At 41.4% G+C, this 18,448-nt stretch overlaps 1 protein-coding gene across 1 annotated transcript in view; it reads right to left on the bottom strand.

The window, feature by feature from the left end:
• The window catches only part of LOC136857125 (uncharacterized), a 341,551-nt gene that overhangs the window by 308,947 nt on the left and 14,156 nt on the right, over positions 1–18,448 (bottom strand). The window contains exon 2 of the mRNA XM_068225068.1: positions 8,400–8,580. The gene's annotated coding sequence lies outside the window, so the exon portion shown is untranslated. The remainder of the gene's footprint in view (positions 1–8,399; positions 8,581–18,448) is intronic.

The following is an 18,448-nucleotide window of genomic DNA, read 5'->3' as shown; positions in this document are numbered from 1 at the left end:
AAGTACTGATTGAATTACTGTGTGTGTGAGGACAGTGTTTCAGCATGTTTGAATATTAATTTTGCGGATAGAAAATTATATTAGTTTCTTTTTGTTTTAAATACAGCATCCTTTCTCTCCGTAGATGGTTCTTCACATTTCCTTAAGGAATATAATTCATGTACTAGGGCATGAAGTATTTGTGTTTTTATTAGATATGTGACAAGCCGCACATGCAGTGTATGAATACTTATTTTAACCACTGTAATTGGCAGCCATATGAATTTTAGGGAGATATAAGGATATGTATAGAAACATTAAGGCAGAAACAGTTACCAGGAACGACACTCTAGAAATCATTAATCGACATGGGGAGGACTTAACAGAAGGCAGCTGTGAGCTTGTATTCCGCAGATAGTGGGTTCGAACTCCATATTGGCAGCCCTGAAGATTGTTTTCTGTGGTTTCCCACTTTCATACCAGGCAAATCCTGGGGCTGTACCTTAACTAAGGTTGCCATTTCCTATCCCATCGTCGCCATAATATATATTCGTGTCTCTGTGTCGGTGCAACGTAAAGCAAACTGAAAAGAAAAATGAAAGAAAGAAAAACAGCTGGGATTTATTAGATTTCTGTGAATATATTAAAGGCTGTGTTGGGATTTATAGCCATATCTGAAATACTAATTTGATTACTGTTTGCATAAAAGAGCGATACCAAATGAATGATCAGTTGCAATAGTAGCTCCAGTATACAGGGGAAAGGGGGATAAATAGTGAAAGTATTTGAATGTGCAGCAAAGCAAAGCAAAGCAAAGCAAATCAAAGCAAAGTCATCTCCATACAGGCCATGAAGGCCCTTGGAGAGGTGGAAGGTAAAGGGTGGAAGGTAAAGGCTTCCACTATCTATAACCTCGACACTTGATGCGGTAGAGTGGTTACTTCTACGTCCACCCGCCTCTGCTCCCAGGAATTAACCTAGTACTCATTTTTGGTGTAGGCCGAGTGAACCTCAGGGCCATGTGCACCTCCGGAAGTGGAAATCTCGTTTCTTAAATTTTACGACTTCTTGACGGGGATTCGAACCCACGTCCTCCCGGGCGAACCGAGCACGCCTTTACCGCCTCGGCCAGGCAGCCCCTTTTAAGGTGCACCATATATCCAAAAATATAGCTATTTTCATACAGGTGGGTCAATATACGTATTTGGGGACATGAAATGAAGCGAAATAAACACAATTTATTGCACCTTTTGAGCCTTTTTGTGAGATCACTACTTTTTGCCACTTTTCTCTTCTATTTCATGCTCTAAATTTTATTTGCGTTTTTAAAAGATTAGACTTTTTTTTCTCTTCTTCAACATATTTTTTTTTTATTTAATCATAAGTCCGCCTCTGTGGTGTAGTGGTTAGCGTGATTAGCTGCCACCCCCGGAGGCCCGGGTTCGATTCCCGGCTCTGCCACGAAATTTGAAAAGTGGTACGAGGGCTGGAACGGGGTCCACTCAGCCTCGGGAGGTCAACTGAGTAGAGGTGGGTTCCATTCCCACCTCAGCCATCCTGGAAGTGGTTTTCCGTGGTTTTCCACTTCTCCTCCAGGCGAATGCCGGGATGGTACCTAACTTAAGGCCACGGCCGCTTCCTTCCCTCTTCCTTGCCTATCCCTTCCAATCTTCCCATCCCTCCACAAGGCCCCTGTTCAGCATAGCAGGTGAGGCCGCCTGGGCGAGGTACTGGTCATACTCCCCAGTTGTATCCCCCGACCAAGAGTCTGAAGCTCCAGGACACTGCCCTTGAGGCGGTAGAGATGGGATCCCTCGCTAAGTCCGAGGGAAAAACCGAACCTGGAGGGTAAACAGATGATGATGATGATGATGATGATTTAATCATAAGTCAACAACAGACAATCTATAATTATGTCTGTGTGTCTGTGCTTGATGCCCAGCAAAATCTACAGCACGCAGAGATCTGAAATTTTGAACATAGGTAAATGGAAGGGGGTCCGAATGCACCTCGAAGCCGGAATTTTCATTTTCGCTTTCGATGGTGAGTTATGAACGAAAAACCATCGGGAAACGTGCATTGGGATATGACAATCCAACGTGCTGTCGCCAAGATTAAATACATAGAGTCGCTGTCGCTAGGCAACGTACAGGTAGAGAACACAATATTCAAGGAGCCATTTTACGTCCAGGACGTAGGAAGCTGTTTTTGGTCTTATATGGTGTGAGGGCATACGACGGTGTTGATGATTCGTCCGTCGGATCGGGACGTTAAGTCTTGAGCTATTCGAGAGGAGTGGGCTATGTGCCGGCGCCGGGTTTCATCCTTTTCATTCTTGCTATCATATATCATGTCATTCATTTCTTTCAACAAGCAACTTTTACAAGAATTACCCGATGTTCTACACAGTTACAAGTCTATCGACTACAGGGCAGAGCTTCGAAAGACTTGGAGTCATCTGGAGTACCCTCAAACATCTTAGAGCGGACGATTGTGGCACCAATTATCCTTCTTACGAATAAGAATCCTGCCCTCTGCAATGAACACGACTCTGAAACTGATGACTGATATTATTGAAGCCATTCTCATGATTGGGCATGCCGCGAGCGAAGTAATATTCATTCCTTGGATTCGAATAATTTCTTCGGATATACAGTTTATATATACAGTTTAAGTTTAGTTGTCTGCAGTGTTCAAAATAAAATTTCTCTATGTAATAATAAAGCAAGCATGATCTTCTTCTTCTTCTTCTTCTTCTTCTTACTATATATAAAAATGGGTGTATGCATGTATTGTGTATGTAAATGACACATCTCCTTCTAAACCACTGGAGCAATTTCATCCAAACTTGGTACACTTATGACTTACTATCTGGAGAAGAGCACTGTGCGGGCAAACCATCCATAGCTCCCTTAGGGGTGGGGGGTCAGGGGGAGGCAAGGTATAAAAATAATCGAAAAAGTGCCGAATCCACAGTTTTCGGGGTCGCTGAGATGAACAGTGACACTCCCGATTTTTCAAAAGTCAAAATTTAGCTCCCTTTCGCATGGGGGGCGAGGGGGGAGTGATATATAACATTAAACGAAAATAATGTCGAATACATAGTTTTCGGGGGTCGCCAAGGTGAATTGTATACTCTGGATTTTTATTATCAGGAGACAAACCAGTGGGGTGAAGACAGCATAGGAACCCTTAGGCGCGGGGGGTCGAGGGCGATCAGATAAACAAATTAACGAATATAGTGTCGAATCCATACCTTTTGGGGTCGCTGAGATGAATAGTGACACTGCGGATTTTTAAAAAGTTCAAGTTCAGCCCCCTTTGGGGTGGGGGCGAGGGGGGGAGTGATGTATAAAATTAAAAGAAAATAGTGTCGAATACATAGTTTTCGAGTAGCCGAGGTGAATTGCACACTCCGGATTTTTAGTATCAGGAGACAAACCACGTGGGGTTAAGACAGCCCAGGAACCCTTAGGGGCAGGGGGGGGGGGCGGCGAGGGGGCTGAGATATAAAAATAATCGAAAATAGTGTCGAATCCATACTTTTCGGGATCGCTGAGATGAACAGTGACACTCCGGAAATTTTAAAGTCCAAGTTCAGCCCTCTTCATGGTGGGGGGCAATGGGAGAGTGATATATAAAAATAATCAAAAATAGTGTCGCATCCATAGTTGTCGGGGTCGCTGAGATGAATAGTGAGACTCCGGATATTTTATGAGACCATGGTCATCCCCCTATGGGGTGGAGGGCGAGGAGAGAGTGATGTATAAAATTAAACGGAAATAGTGTCGAATACATAGTTTTCGGGGTCGCCGAGGTGAATTGTACACTTCGGATTTTTAGTATCAGGAGACAAACCACGTGGGGGTAGTGCACCCCAGGAACTCTTAGGTGGGGGGGGGCGGCGAGGGGGTGATATAATATAAATATCATCAAATGTAATGTCGAATCCATACTTTTTGGGCTCACTGAAATGAATACCAACACTCCGGAATTTTTTAATGTCCAAGTTCAGCACTCTTCGTGGTGGGGGGCGATGGGAGAGTGATATATAGAAATAATAGAAAATAGTGTCGAATACATAGTTTTCGGGGTCGCTCAGATGAATAGTGACACCCCAAATTTTTAGTATCAGGAGATAAACCACATGGGGGTAAAACACCCCAGGAACCCTTAGCGGCGTGGGGTGGGGGGGGGGCAAGGGGACTGAGATGTACAAATAATCGAAAGTAGTGTTGAATACATAGTTTTCGGGGTCGCTGAGATGAATAGTAACATTCCGATTTTTTAAAACTCAAAGTTTAGCCCCCTTTAGGGTTGGGGAGGTGGGAGTGAGATGTAATAATAACCGAATATACTGCTGAATCCATAGTTTTCCGGGTCGCTGGGATGAATAGTAACATTCTGGATTTTTAAAGTCAAACTTCAGCATAGGGGGTGAGAAAGGGTGAAAAAATAAGTTGTCAGAAGTGACCGAGATAATGGATGTGTGTATGTTCCAGTGTGACTTACTACCTGGAAAACGTACTGTGGGAGTAAGACGCCCCTAGAACCACTAGGGAAGCGGGTGAAATATAATCCACACTAATAAATGGAAGTCTGTTTGGCGCGATCTATATATACTGTACTATATATATATATGCTGTATATATAAATTAAGGCATAAAAATGAAAACAGACGTGAATTAGTGAGACCTTTCTAGACATCTTAGAAATTTAAAACTTGGTACCAGACAAGCTGATGACTTCAGGATCCCTAGAAAAACCTCAAAATTCTCTGACGGGTACACGCTGGGAGTTTCAAATCTGCATAAGAACACAGTCAGTGATATTTATCCAGAACCTACAGGTTTTATGGGCTTAAATGTTTCCTGAAAGTCTTGATTTTTAACCCACTCTCTCATATCAAGATCGCAGCACAGTCTCCCAGACGAGTTAGAAAATTGAAATTTTACAAAATTATAGCTTTTAGCATGTAACCGACGGAAAATTTACGAGATGTTTAAAAATTTTATTTTTACCCCCGAAAAATATCGAAATATGGAGGCAATTTTAATGATGGTGCAGTCCTTTCTTTCGATGTATTTCGTGGCTAAACGGTAAGTCGTATCACAAAACGGATGGCACAATCTCTGTTCAATTTGGAGTGATCTACAACTTCGGTCCTATGACCTTTTGTCGTATCTCTATCCCTTATACATTAATTTTTTCTCTATTTCTGGATTTACCTACATTTTGCACTTTGTACACATATAATTGATGGTTTGATTGACTTATAGGAAAGATGGGATCATCAAATTCTACACGAATATTGGCCCACCCAGTAGCCATATATGAGCCAAATTCTTAGGTTTGATGCTGTCGCATAAGTATCTGAAAAGTAATTCACTGTGTGAAAATCTTACACAAATTTCACCCTATTCAACGTTTCTGAAACATAATGAATTGTGGTAGACAAGTGCACCTGTCGTTATCATCACAGCTCCACAACTCACACTTTACATTGGAAACATCGTCTGCGGACCTCCCTATGCTTTTTCTCGGATAACGCCAATTTACATGCAATTAAAAATTATTATTCACTCCGTGTACAGTAATTTACTTCGATATCCGTACACAATCTGGAATACCGTAGCGAAGCACGGGTACAATTGCTAGTAAATAAATATTTAAAAAAAACAATTCAAGCAAACCACCAGCAATTCATATCCCAGCAACAATGGTCAACCTGCTGCTGTGAAATCAAATTAAAATTTAAACAACGATGCTGCAACAGTTTAAACTAATTTCAGTTAGTACTGGCAAGAATTTAACGGTTCCACCTATCGACTCTGTACTCTTTTGTTGGCCGCATTAGTGTTTTACCAGTCTGCACCAGAACGTATTTTTCACAATACAAATTCATGCCGAAGGTTAAGAAGGAGAAGTTGTATGTACTTTCAGAAGATTTCAAGACACAAATTATCTTCGAAGTGTCGTCTGCGAAGTAAGTATTGTAATTGATGAAAATAAACAGAATAAACCAGCACATCCAGTTTAGCGAAAATGTAAAGAATATTGAACTTCTCAAGTTGAAACTTAAGCAAACAACTCTGATGCACGCCTTCACTTCAGGATCTGAAAAAAAGCTGTCATTCCATGAGTTCAGTGTGAATCTTGCAATTGCATTAATCCAGTCAGTAATTCCAGTCCACAAGGTAAAACAATCCTTCATTCAGATCATTCCTTGAGAAGTACACGGAAAGATGATTACCAGATGAGAGCACTCCGAGAAAAAATAATACGTACAGCCAATTTATGAGAACATCTTAGAGAAAATAGAAGGTCGGTCGGAAAACATGAAGTGGGATTCATTTTAGCTGAAATTTCTGATAAGCTGCAGAGATATATTTTGAAAGTGTTGGTATCTCCATTATCCATTCAATGACTCATATACAACATGTGGCCAGGAGGCATACAATACGAAAAAGGCAGGCTTGTGTTGACTGATCAAGCACACTACATGCTTTCGGCTTTCCAACAACTGAAGGGCATGTACCATAACGTCAGTATGGCACATAGACTACACCGTGTTTGTGAAAGTATCAGGGAGAATTACAACAGTGTATGACTTCATTACTGCTCTGAAGAAGATTCCCGTAAAGTCTCCCAGTCGTCAAGTTTTGTACTAAGAAGTAACTGGGATCCGCCTTTCACATTTTTCTGTTATTGCAAGGTGGGGTACTTGTTTAAGGTGGACAGTTATCTTTTGCGAAAACTTTGATAAAATCATATTTTTCATATGTGCCCTAGACTCAACGGATGCACCAGCCATTAAGCAGGCCCAACAATTACTCAACAACAAAGACCTAGAGTTGGAATTTTTTGCAGTGCATAACTACAAGTATACTTGTCTGACATGATTCAGAGTATGGAAGAAGGTTTGAAGAAGGAGGAGCTGTGAAACATCTTGATGAGTGCGGAAACCTTTGCAACTTTGACTGAACTCCCTTTAGGAGTGTCGACAAAATATGCTCGATTGGTTTCTGTAGATATCGAGCGGAATTTCTCTATGTATAAGGACTAGCAGTTACCCGCTGCTTCGCTCGCGTGGATTCCGTAATTTTATAAAAGTAATCGTTCCTCGATACTGTACTAAGACATCATTTGAAAAAGTATAAAAACTCACCGAAAAATTGAGTTTCATTTACCCCAGAAACTCTTTGTAAACCACGTTTATAGTATTGCCTTTTGGGGCTAAGATGACCATGCGACATATAATTGTACATGTGAGAAGCAGTCTTCTCTGTAATCGAAAAACAAAATACAAGTTCCTTCATTTTTAAAGGAGATTCCAAATATTTCCACGTCTGTAACATCTTCAGTTTTTGAGATATAAGTGTATATAACGATATAAGTATCATCATACAATAATTAAACCAATTTTTCAATTCTTTCACCACCCACACCCAATTCCCTCTGATTATGAGCACTAACCTTTGAGTTATCACCAACACTTTGAGCATACAAAGCTAATACTGGGGGAGTTCAGTATGGAATAACCATGAGTGGAAGGGACATCTGATTTGGTAGGTTGGCGTTGATATGGAGATCTGCTTACTATGATGTTTCAGGATAAATACTGTATATAGAAAGATTTGGAAAAATGTGTGGGACTGCTATGCGTATCTGTCTTGGAACTTCCACTTTTTCAGATTAATAATGAAACTATCACATTTTTGGGATAAGTTCGGCCGTAGAATGCAGATCGCTGATACGACTTTTATCACTCAAAGACAGATTTTGTCGTGGATTAGCCTTCGTCCACTCGGAGAACAGATTGGGATCTTTTGGGGTGAAAAACAAGTATTTCATTCGATTGTTTATCATAACCCGACTTGCATCCCGGGAGATATCAAGTTCCAGTCTGTCAAACACATAATTTCAATATAAATTATAACACCATAACATCCAGTGAAACTGTAGTGTGTATATTTTATGTTACATTTAACTAAGTCGACACTGGTAAGTTAGGCTTCCTTCTTAATGAAGTTGTAGGCATACTCACATGCGGTAGAAATCTGAAACATACGCCGAAATATACGTCCTACTTCTCAAATACTTAATATTTTTCACTTTTCAGTTCATAAAAAGTTAATTCCAGATATCTGGCGCATATACAACTGACAAAAATGACCCGAAAATGTTTACACACTTCCGCTTTAAGCCGACAAAACGCGCTTACTTGCCTTTACATCGACAGCAGCGCTGCAGGCGTACAACATGTACGCCGTGTCTGTTAACACGTGATTCAGGGGGAGTCGTGACACTGTTCATTTCTATTAGTCTTGATATTATACCATCGAGCTTACCTTTTGTAGGGTGTTTTAAAAACTAACTAACCACATCAATAAATACAAGTAAGTAGGCGATTACCTTACCCCGTGAATGTAGCTGAGCACACTCCGTTATTAAGACCATTAACTATTGTGTTTGAAAGCTTCACACAGCAGTTATAAATCCAGTCAATAAAAAATAAGGGATGTCGACCATATTGACGCAGTTGTTTGTCGTTGTCCTTCTGTTCCCAAAATAGTCGAGTTTGACCCCAGCGAAGAATTCCTGCGGGGCAAAATTACAAACATCATGAGATCTGTTTATTACCGGTAGCTGTTAGAATATACATTTAATAAAACTTTGATAAGATGATTAATATGAATAATGAAGATGGCAGGGAAAAAGAAAGGGGTCTCAATTAGTCATCTCCGTACTGGTCACGAAGGCTTTTGGAGGAGTGGAAGTTAAAGGCTTCGCTGTACGTAGCTTTACAACTAAGCGGGATAGATTGGTTAGATCTATAGCCAACCGCCTTTGCTCCCAGGAATTAACCTAGTACTCGCTTGTTGAGTAGGATGAGTGAACCCCAGAGCCTCTCCAGAAGTGGAAGTCTCAATTCTATTTTTTTCGGCTAAATGGCAGAGAATCGAATCCACGTCTTTCGGAGTTAACCGAGTTCGTCCTTACCACCTCGTTTTGGTAGCCTCTAAAAGGGCTCTGAAATGTGGAGAATGTGGGACACATTAGCACTTGTGAGGTTAAACAGTGCATATGAGAAGATATGCTCAAGAGTTTGGTATAAAAATAAGGACATACAAACTCAACTCAGGGCCAGTTGAGACCAGAGATAAATGAAGGACGACATACGTTTCCAGCCACTCTGTTCATTAACTGACCCTAGCGGCGGTTCATAATCACCTCATTCTGGTGCGCGACGTGGCGCAACTGCATATTGCCGGGTAATTAATGAGCCTGTACCCGCAGTATCGTTACACTTGATGTGATACCAATAGCAGACCTTCCTAAGGATCACACGTCAGGATCGTGCAGATCTAACCAAGTGTGAAACAGTTACACTTAGGTCGGACATGATTGTCATGTTTACTGATTTCGATCATTATTCTTTTAAAGAAATCGAAGTTTAAATATGTTAAGGGACTGCCTAGCCGATGTCATAAAGCTGCGCTTGGATCATGAGGATGGCATGAATTAGATTCCCGGTTAGGAAGTTCAGAATTTTAGAAACGAGACATCTACTTCTGGAAACGCTAATAATAATAACCATGGGGCGCACACTGCTATCAACAGAACACAAGCTTTTAGTTTTATTGAATTTAATTTATTGAACTGAACATAACAGGCTTTCGACCAGTTACAATGTTCCAATATGCAATTAAAATAAACTTTCACAGACTATTTATAGCTAAGCACTAACTACTTACCTACTTCTAAATCTACCATGTAGCATCTTGCACATGGGCGGATCGCCAGCTCCACATGCAACACACTACCTCTATTTGTAACTAAACTAACTACTTTACTACATAAATATATACTAAATCTGTCCTAAATCTGTCTGGCCGCGACATCACCCCTGGTGAGGAACTGCTACCACCCTTCCCTGGAATGTCACGACCAGACGTCTCATGAGGCTCGGAAACTGATACCTCATAGACCCCTTAAGCTGTCAATGTTATTTCCTCACCACTCCTTCATGTAACAGCCCACATGTGTGCGGATTGCCTCTTTTAGTTTTATGTATCTGGTAATATCATAATCGTCACCACGGGTCCTAAGTTTTTCATGGAATTCGAACCATAGGCATGTGCATTTCCATTTGAAACATTCCACATGCCTTGACCGGGACTGAAAATAGGGCCATTTTTGTGAGAAGCCAGGGACAATGAACGGGGATTGAGCTAACCCACTTAGTGCTGAGACTGCCTTTATGAGCCTGTAAGGCATGTGATGAAGGTTAATTATTCATAAAATAAATATTTATTACAATCACTTTCCGCCCTTTGTTATTTTTTGATAGATGCGGTATTTTTACATCTGTCTCTTGGCAGAGGTCAGAGTAAAATATAGCGTCCACGGAAGTCTGAGTCTTCTTTATGACTCCAACAGTATGGAAGCGGCCGAGGTTTTCTGAGCACGTCTAGTGCGTTCGGATGTTGAACAAGGCGTTAGTCACAGGGTCAGTAGTTTGGAAATGGAACTTTCTGGCTCGGTGAAGGAAGTAATGGCAAACTACATCACTTCTCATCTATCCTAGAACGCCCCATTTTAACACTGCCAAGTTTTTTCCGGTTTCCGTGAAATTACGTAATCTATGGTTATGTTATTTGAGGATTCAATCAACCTCCGTGCTGATCACTTAACAGAATTTATCACTTTATGCGAGAGCTTCCCAACCTTTTTCTGAAGTATCACCCTCCTGTTCCAACTTTTTGAGTATCACCAATACTTAAGGAAAAAGACTGAATCATATTCTGAACTGAAATACTTTTTGTTTGTTAATTGATCGGTGATTGTCTTTCGGTTGCTCACATAAGTTTGTCGTCTATGAGGGCACCAAAAACTTCATTGGTCTTCTGGGACAGCTCGAAATATTCAATCCAAAATTCAGAGAAGAGAATATTTTGAAAATGCGTTTTTAATGCAGCATCACCATCTAAGTTTATTCTTATTTTAAAAGTTGCCCGGTCACTTCGTTGCTTACCTCTGGACAACATTTCAAGTTCCAACGGTGCTACGCCTATCACTGGTTGAAAAGCTCTGCCTTTCGCTAACAATTCCTCACATGTAGAGAGCGATGAAATGCTTTTTATATAAAATGTCACGGAAGGTGCCGAACGCAAAGTCAAGCTTGTATTGTCAATGAATAATAATGTTGACAGGCGTTATATTTTTCTGCCAGAGGCGTTTCAATATGTACGACAATTAATACTTCCAAGCTGTGACGCCGACAATGTCGTTGTTAGTACGAGTATGAATAATCGTTTATGGCTGAACGTGCTGTCCAGCATCACTTTGATTAGGCTAAGTTCCCACTCCACGAACATGATGGCAAACGTGAATAGAATCCAAATTTATAATATTTCCATGGCCAACCTCGAGAACAGCTGCTGTATATCCCAAAAATGTGAGCGAGCAAGAAAGCTTGCAATTTTACGTGTTCTTTACCTACGGCCCTCTAGTTTTATCTATTTGGTTTTATGTTACAAACAGTTTAGCTTTTAATTCAAAGTTCCCAAACCATGCGACCAAATCTTGATCTGTGCTACTGACATGGACACCGCGAGAAGAGTGTAAGAGGATAAAAAATCCGCAAGCAAAATACGTCCTGTACTGTAGAATACAATATTTCAATAAAATGAAAATTCAGTGCATGCATTTAACACTAACGAATCTATAAAGCCGAACTCTGTGTACATTTCTATTAATTTTAACCTAGACTTACGTACAAGTCGTATATGGAAAGAAAAAACTTAAGACGCTTTTAGTGTCTGGGTAGAACGATGTCGTGGAGAGTATTTTACTTACGATTGTGTATAATGTCTCAATTGACAGGTAAATGAGAAGGCTACCTGTTGCAAAACAATAATAATAATAATAATAATAATAATAATAATAATAATAATAATAATAATAATAATAATAATAATAATAATAATAATATACCGAGCTCGATAGCTGCAGTCGCTTAAGTGCGGCCAGTATCCAGTATTCGGGAGATAGTAGGTTCGAACCCCACTGTCGGTAGCCCTGAAAATGGTTTTCCGTGGTTTCCCATTTTCACACCAGGCAAATGCTGGGGCTGTATCTTAATTAAGGCCACGGACACTTCCTTCCCATTCCTAGCCCTTTCCTGTCCCATCGTCGCCATAAGACCTATCTGTGTCAGTGCGACGTAAAGCAACTTGCAATAATAATAATAATAATAATAATAATAATAATAATAATAATAATAATAATAATAATAATAATAATGAAAATCTGAAACGAAGTTTTCATGAAATAGCGCTTCAAAGTAAGGCAAAATTTGTACTAAATACACTGACTGACAGAGCAAATGCAACACCAAGAAGGAGTGGTTCGAAAGGGATGAAAGTTGGGGAAAAAACAGAGACGGCACGGACGAATAATTGATGTTTATTTCAAACCGATATGCAGGTTACACAATGCGCACGGCATCGACTCAGTAGAATGTAGGACCACCGCGAGCGGCGATGCACGCAGAAACATGTCGAGGTACAGAGTCAATAAGAGTGCGGATGGTGTCCTGAGGGATGGTTCTCCATTCTCTGTCAACCATTTGCCACAGTTGGTCGTCCGTACGAGGCTGGGGCAGAGTTTGCAAACGGCGTCCAATGAGATCCCACACGTGTTCGATTGGTGAGAGATCCGGAGAGTACGCTGGCCACAGAAGCATCTGTACACCTCGTAGAGCCTGTTGGGAGATGCGAGCAGTGTGTGGGCGGGCATTATCCTGCTGAAACAGAGCATTGGGCAGCCCCTGAAGGTACGGGAGTGCCACCGGCCGCAGCACATGCTGCACGTAGCGGTGGGCATTTAACGTGCCTTGAATACGCACTAGAGGTGACGTGGAATCATATGAAATAGCGCCCCAAACCATGATGCCGCGTTGTCTAGCGGTAGGGCGCTCCACAGTTACTGCCGGATTTGACCTTTCTCCACGCCGACGCCACACTCGTCTGCAGTGACTATCACTGACGGAACAGCAGCGTGACTCATCGGAGAACACGACGTTCCACCATTCCCTCATCGAAGTCGCTCTAGCCCGGCACCATGCCAGGCGTGCACGTCTATGCTGTGGAGTCAATGGTAGTCTTCTGAGCGGACGCCGGGAGTGCAGGCCTCCTTCAACCAATCGACGGGAAATTGTTCTGGTCGATATTGGAACAGCCAGGGTGTCTTGCACATGCTGAAGAATGGCGGTTGACGTGGCGTGCGGGGCTGCCACCGCTTGGCGGCGGATGCGCCGATCTTCGCTTGCTGACGTCACTCGGGCTGCGCCTGGACCCCTCGCACGTGCCACATGTCCCTGCGCCAACCATCTTCGCCACAGGCGCTGCACCGTGGACACATCCCTATGGGTATCGGCTGCGATTTGACGAAGCGACCAACCTGCCCTTCTCAGCCCGATCACCATACCCCTCGTAAAGTCGTCTGTCTGCTGGAAATGACAGCGGCCTGGCATTCTTAGCTATACACGTGTCCTGTGGCACACGACAACACGTTCTACAATGACTGTCGGCTGAGAAATCACGGTACGAAGTGGGCCATTCGCCAACGCCGTGTCCCATTTATCGTTCGCTACGTGCGCAGCACAGCGGCGCATTTCACATCATGAGCATACATCAGTGACGTCAGTCTACCCTGCAATTGGCATAAAGTTCTGACCACTCCTTCTTGGTGTTGCATTTGCTCTGTCAGTCAGTGTATGTGGCGTCACATGCATACTCTGTTATAAGTAGAGATGGGAATTATAGGCACGACTAGGTTAGAATGCAAATGTATTTGAACAAGGCGCAAGTGTATATTACCTGCATGACGGTTCTGCGGTGAGATTTGTATAAATATTTTTGATCTGAACTATCAGAACCCCTAAAAGTTATGCAACTCCCCGACATATCTGTAGAGCGGCTAGATTTCACTTGCGCCTTGTTCAAATAAATTTGCATTCTAATCTATTCGTGCCTATAATTCCCATCTCTAGTTATAAGATGGCGCTTTGTTGACTCTCACGCTCAGTTGGAGATTAGCTGTCGTTGTGAATACATCGTGGTCAGTTGTATAGTTACTTGCAATATTACTACCGAATTCTTAAATTAGTCTCTGATTTCTCGTATCACAGACCTACACTACACAGAGTTATACCCACATTCCAAGTGTACCACGTTATATTGAATAAAATTTATTTTCCACATAATACTTGTCTTTTATTTCTAATAAGCAAGTCTTTTTTTTCTATTTGCTTTACGTCGCACCGACGCAGATAGGTCTTATGGCGACGATGGGATAGGAAAGGGCTAGGAAGTGGAAGGAAGCCGCCGTGGCCCTAATTAAGGTACAGCCCCGGCATTTGCCTGGTGTGAAAATGGGAAACCATCTTCAAGGCTGCCGACAGTGGGGCTCGAACCCACTATCTCCCGATTACAGGATGCTGGCCGCACTTAAGCGACTGCAGCTATCGAATCACTCAAAACCCTGCGGCCGTTATAATACTGACAGCCTAGCGCCATGGTTTCCTTCCAACTCCCAGCCCTTTCCTATCCCATCGTCGCCATAAGGCTTATCTGTGTCGGTGCGACGTAAAGCAACTAGCCTACCGCCATTTTATATGCAGCGCATATAAGTCAATGAACATGCAATAAAACTTTGAACAATCTAGTCAGTTGAAAAACAACGTTAGAACAAAAGCTAGAGGCATTTTGGTTGCTGTCCAAATTTCTTTACCACAGTATCAGTATTTTCTTGCACTCTCTTCCTGTAAATATTGGGCATGCACAGTTCACAGTCTCTCATCGTAGATCGATTCAAAGTCTTTAGAGTTGACGCCTCTAAGCGGCCTGAGTGTATGTTAGGGCGGGTTTCTACCTGTGTTGAATTGTTTCGTAAAAGATAGCACACAAACCCAGCCCCTGAGCCAGAGGAATTAATCACTGAAGTTTAAAATGCCCAACCAGGCGGGGAATCGAACGCGGAATCCATTGAGCCAAAGGCCAACACACCATGGACCGGACGTATCAAGTCTTGAAGCGCCGTATTGAATGTGTCTTCAGAGTTATATGTTGTCACTGGGAGAGTCAAGCCGGTTTTGATGAACTCGGCTTCACCTGGGTAGAACGGTATCGTCTGATATATTAAGTAGGCATACTCAAGACATTCATTCTGCACGTTTCCAGACGTCATTCCATCTGGCAATTCAGCTCGCCTGGTGGCCATGATAATTATGGCGTGAAGTCTATATGGTATGCCACCGTGGTTAGCCGGTTCGAGTCCCGCTGGACGAAAATATTTTCTCTATCAGAATATTGGCCGGCTGGGGTTCATTTTCATACCTCTCCGCAATGCTCATATGTATGACGCTGTTGATGGTGATTAATCCGTCGGATGGAGACGTAAATCCTTGAACGGACCTATTGGTGCTATTTGACAGGAATAGGCCAGGGTTGCCAGGTTTTGGTCAGCAACAAAAAGGAAGATTTTTAGGTTTTGGTCAGGATAAAAGTAAGATATTATGACTTACTGAAAAGCATCTCTGGTAGTTTTATTTTAATACACTACCTAAAAAAATAGGGTTGCCTCTTTCTTCACAAAAAGAAGGAAAATTTTTCATGGACATATTTTTTAATGACTCATGCATTCATATTTTTATTAAATGCCATTTTCGATCAAAAACCACTCACATTTACGTCTCACGTCTTAAACCCTACTGTTTCGTACCACTTTCGTATTTTGGAACTGATTTAGCTTTATCTAGGAATCTACTGTCATTCATTACTAGGTTATAAAACTATTTGCAGGACGTGTCAAAATTTATTACAATTTGAAGCTCTGATTTTATTAGTTCTGGTGAACACTTGTTCCTAACATCAGTCCACTTGTTCTTCATCATCGTAAACACTTGTTACATAAAAGCATTTGAACCTGGTATGCTTAGTATAAAACATATGAGCAGAGAGATATTTGTCACTTTTTGTTGAGGCAATAGTGTGAAGAATTTCACCCACTTAGACACAACATCACCATTCTTAGTGATACAGTCAGTAAAGTTATCTTTCACCTCACAAAATTCTTCATATAGCGGGTCGAGGTTGACTTGATTTTGTAGACTGAGTATTTCAATTGCAAAGTCATAATATTGTATATCCTCATTCAAAGAAAGAGGTTCCAACCTTGCATACTTATTACTAGTTGAGAAGTCATAATGGTTTTCGAGATATTTCAGCAATGTGTCATAGAAACGATCAAAATCACATGAAATATTCTTAAGGGATGTTGATGAAGTCTCTCTCATTAATTTCTTAGTTTCACTCCTATAGAATTTATCGTTCTTTCTTTGTGTGATCTTGTTATAGATCATGCACAGACTGTTATGAGATTCAATAATACTTAGCTCCCTTTTTTCCAGGTATTTTAATACTGATTGCATTTGACCTCCTATATTTGATACAAAATGCAAATTTCCTTCTCTGGGTCTTCAGCTAAAAATACTAAAGTTGCTTTCGACAGGCATCAATACTCTTGAGATAGCTCTTTATAGCTGGCCAGTACTCAATCAATCTGTTAATGGCAGGAGTTAAGGAGAGCCATTTTGTGGGCACATGTCTTAATATTTCAGACCACTCAAAATCCATAAATTAAAAAAAAAGATTTCAATTCCTCACGCCTTTTAGCTGATACAGAGAAATGATTATAGATCTTCAAAACAAGATTCTCTACATCCATCTCCAGCTCTTCCATGGCATGCTTCATCGCATTATGAACCATGTGATTTGAACAACTGGCTTTCTGCAGGTTGGGATTCTTGGAAACTACAATTGATAAACAGATTGTTTCCTGCCAAAATTCACATTAGCATTGTCGGCAGTATATGCTGTTAAATTATTAACATTTAGTGAATGGCTCTCCAGACAATCAACGATTAATTTTGCCACTGCATTTGAAGATTCATCAGACTGTTCAATAAATGTCAACAGTGTGTTCTGTACGCCTACTAACGGTTCAAAGTATCTTATACAAATTGGGAACATCTTTTTGTTGCCTCTGTTGGAAGCGTCTGTTGCTACTGAGGAAAACTTACTACTTTCAGGAGATTTTAGAATATTAACAAAATCACTGACAGTTTTAGGTGCTAATGCGTTTTTCACTAACATTTCTGAATCTCAGAATATACATGACGTAAATTTATTGCCACGATCCAAACTTGTATAACTCAGGTTATGTTTAACTGTGTGATACAAAAGTCCTAAAACACAAGCTGTGGCAACATTGGCTTCAGAGTTCTTAGTGTTCACAAAATATTTAGACATTTTCGTGGTTTGACTACTTGCTTTCTCCCTTAACTGGTGTCTTTTGTACTGGGCATGTTGCCTGAGATCCAACTGTCCAGCATGCGAAATGTTGCACAATGTACAAAAAGCATGTTTATCGCCTGAACCAGGTCTAACCCACAGGAAAGTATCTTGACAGTACTGCTGTTGCTTGCAGCGTTTCTTCTTCGCTGGTGAACTCATTACGATTCTCGAACAAAACTAGGGAAACTGTATGAGTTCAATAAATTATCACTGCAATGAAGTTTACGAACGTGTGTAAAACAGCTAATCGGAAATGAAGTATATCGACAACACTATCGATTGTGCGATCGAGTGATCTTCAGAAGTACCAACCTAAACATAGACTACCGTAAAATCTATATCCGAACGGTAATAATAACAAATATAATCAAATTAATGTGCATTTTTGTTATATGCATATTAAGGGGAAGTATTGTCCGACTCGTTGGCTGAACGGTCAGCGTACTGGCCTTCGGTTCAGAGGGTCCCGGGTTCGATTCCCGGCCGGGTCGGGGATTTTAACCTTAATTGGTTAATTCCAATCGCACGGGGGCTGGGTGTATGTGTTGTCTTCACCAGCATTTCATCCTCATCACGACGCGCAGGTTGCCTACGGGAGTCAAATAGAAAGACCTGCACCTGGCGAGCTGAAACCGTCCTGGGATATCCCGGCACTAAAAGCCATACGGCATTTCATTTTAAGGGGAAGTATTGTGTTGGGTTCTACGATAAGCCAGCGCCAAATATTAAAAAGCGGAAGAAAGTGTCGTACGGGGAAGTAATAAACGTAAGGCTAAATTAACAGTAAAAAACCGTAAGAATACGAGAAAAACGTACAACCTGGCAACCCTAGAGTAGGTTATGTACTGGCATCGCGTTTCATCCTCTCCCTTCCTACTATCATATATCACATAATTCATTTCATCTCATTGACTCCTCCGATGAGGATGACGTCAGGAAGGGGATCCGTTCATAAATATTTGCTATTAGCTTTACGTCGCACCGACACATACAGGTCTTATTGTGACGAAGGGATAGGAAAGGCCTAGGAGTGAGAAGGAAGCGGC

This window comes from Anabrus simplex, chromosome 1 (genome assembly GCF_040414725.1).
Source record: "Anabrus simplex isolate iqAnaSimp1 chromosome 1, ASM4041472v1, whole genome shotgun sequence".
In the NCBI taxonomy this organism is placed as follows: Eukaryota; Metazoa; Arthropoda; class Insecta; order Orthoptera; family Tettigoniidae; genus Anabrus; species Anabrus simplex.
Note: the sequence above shows the minus strand (reverse complement) of the source record. Positions and strands in the feature narration are given on the sequence as shown.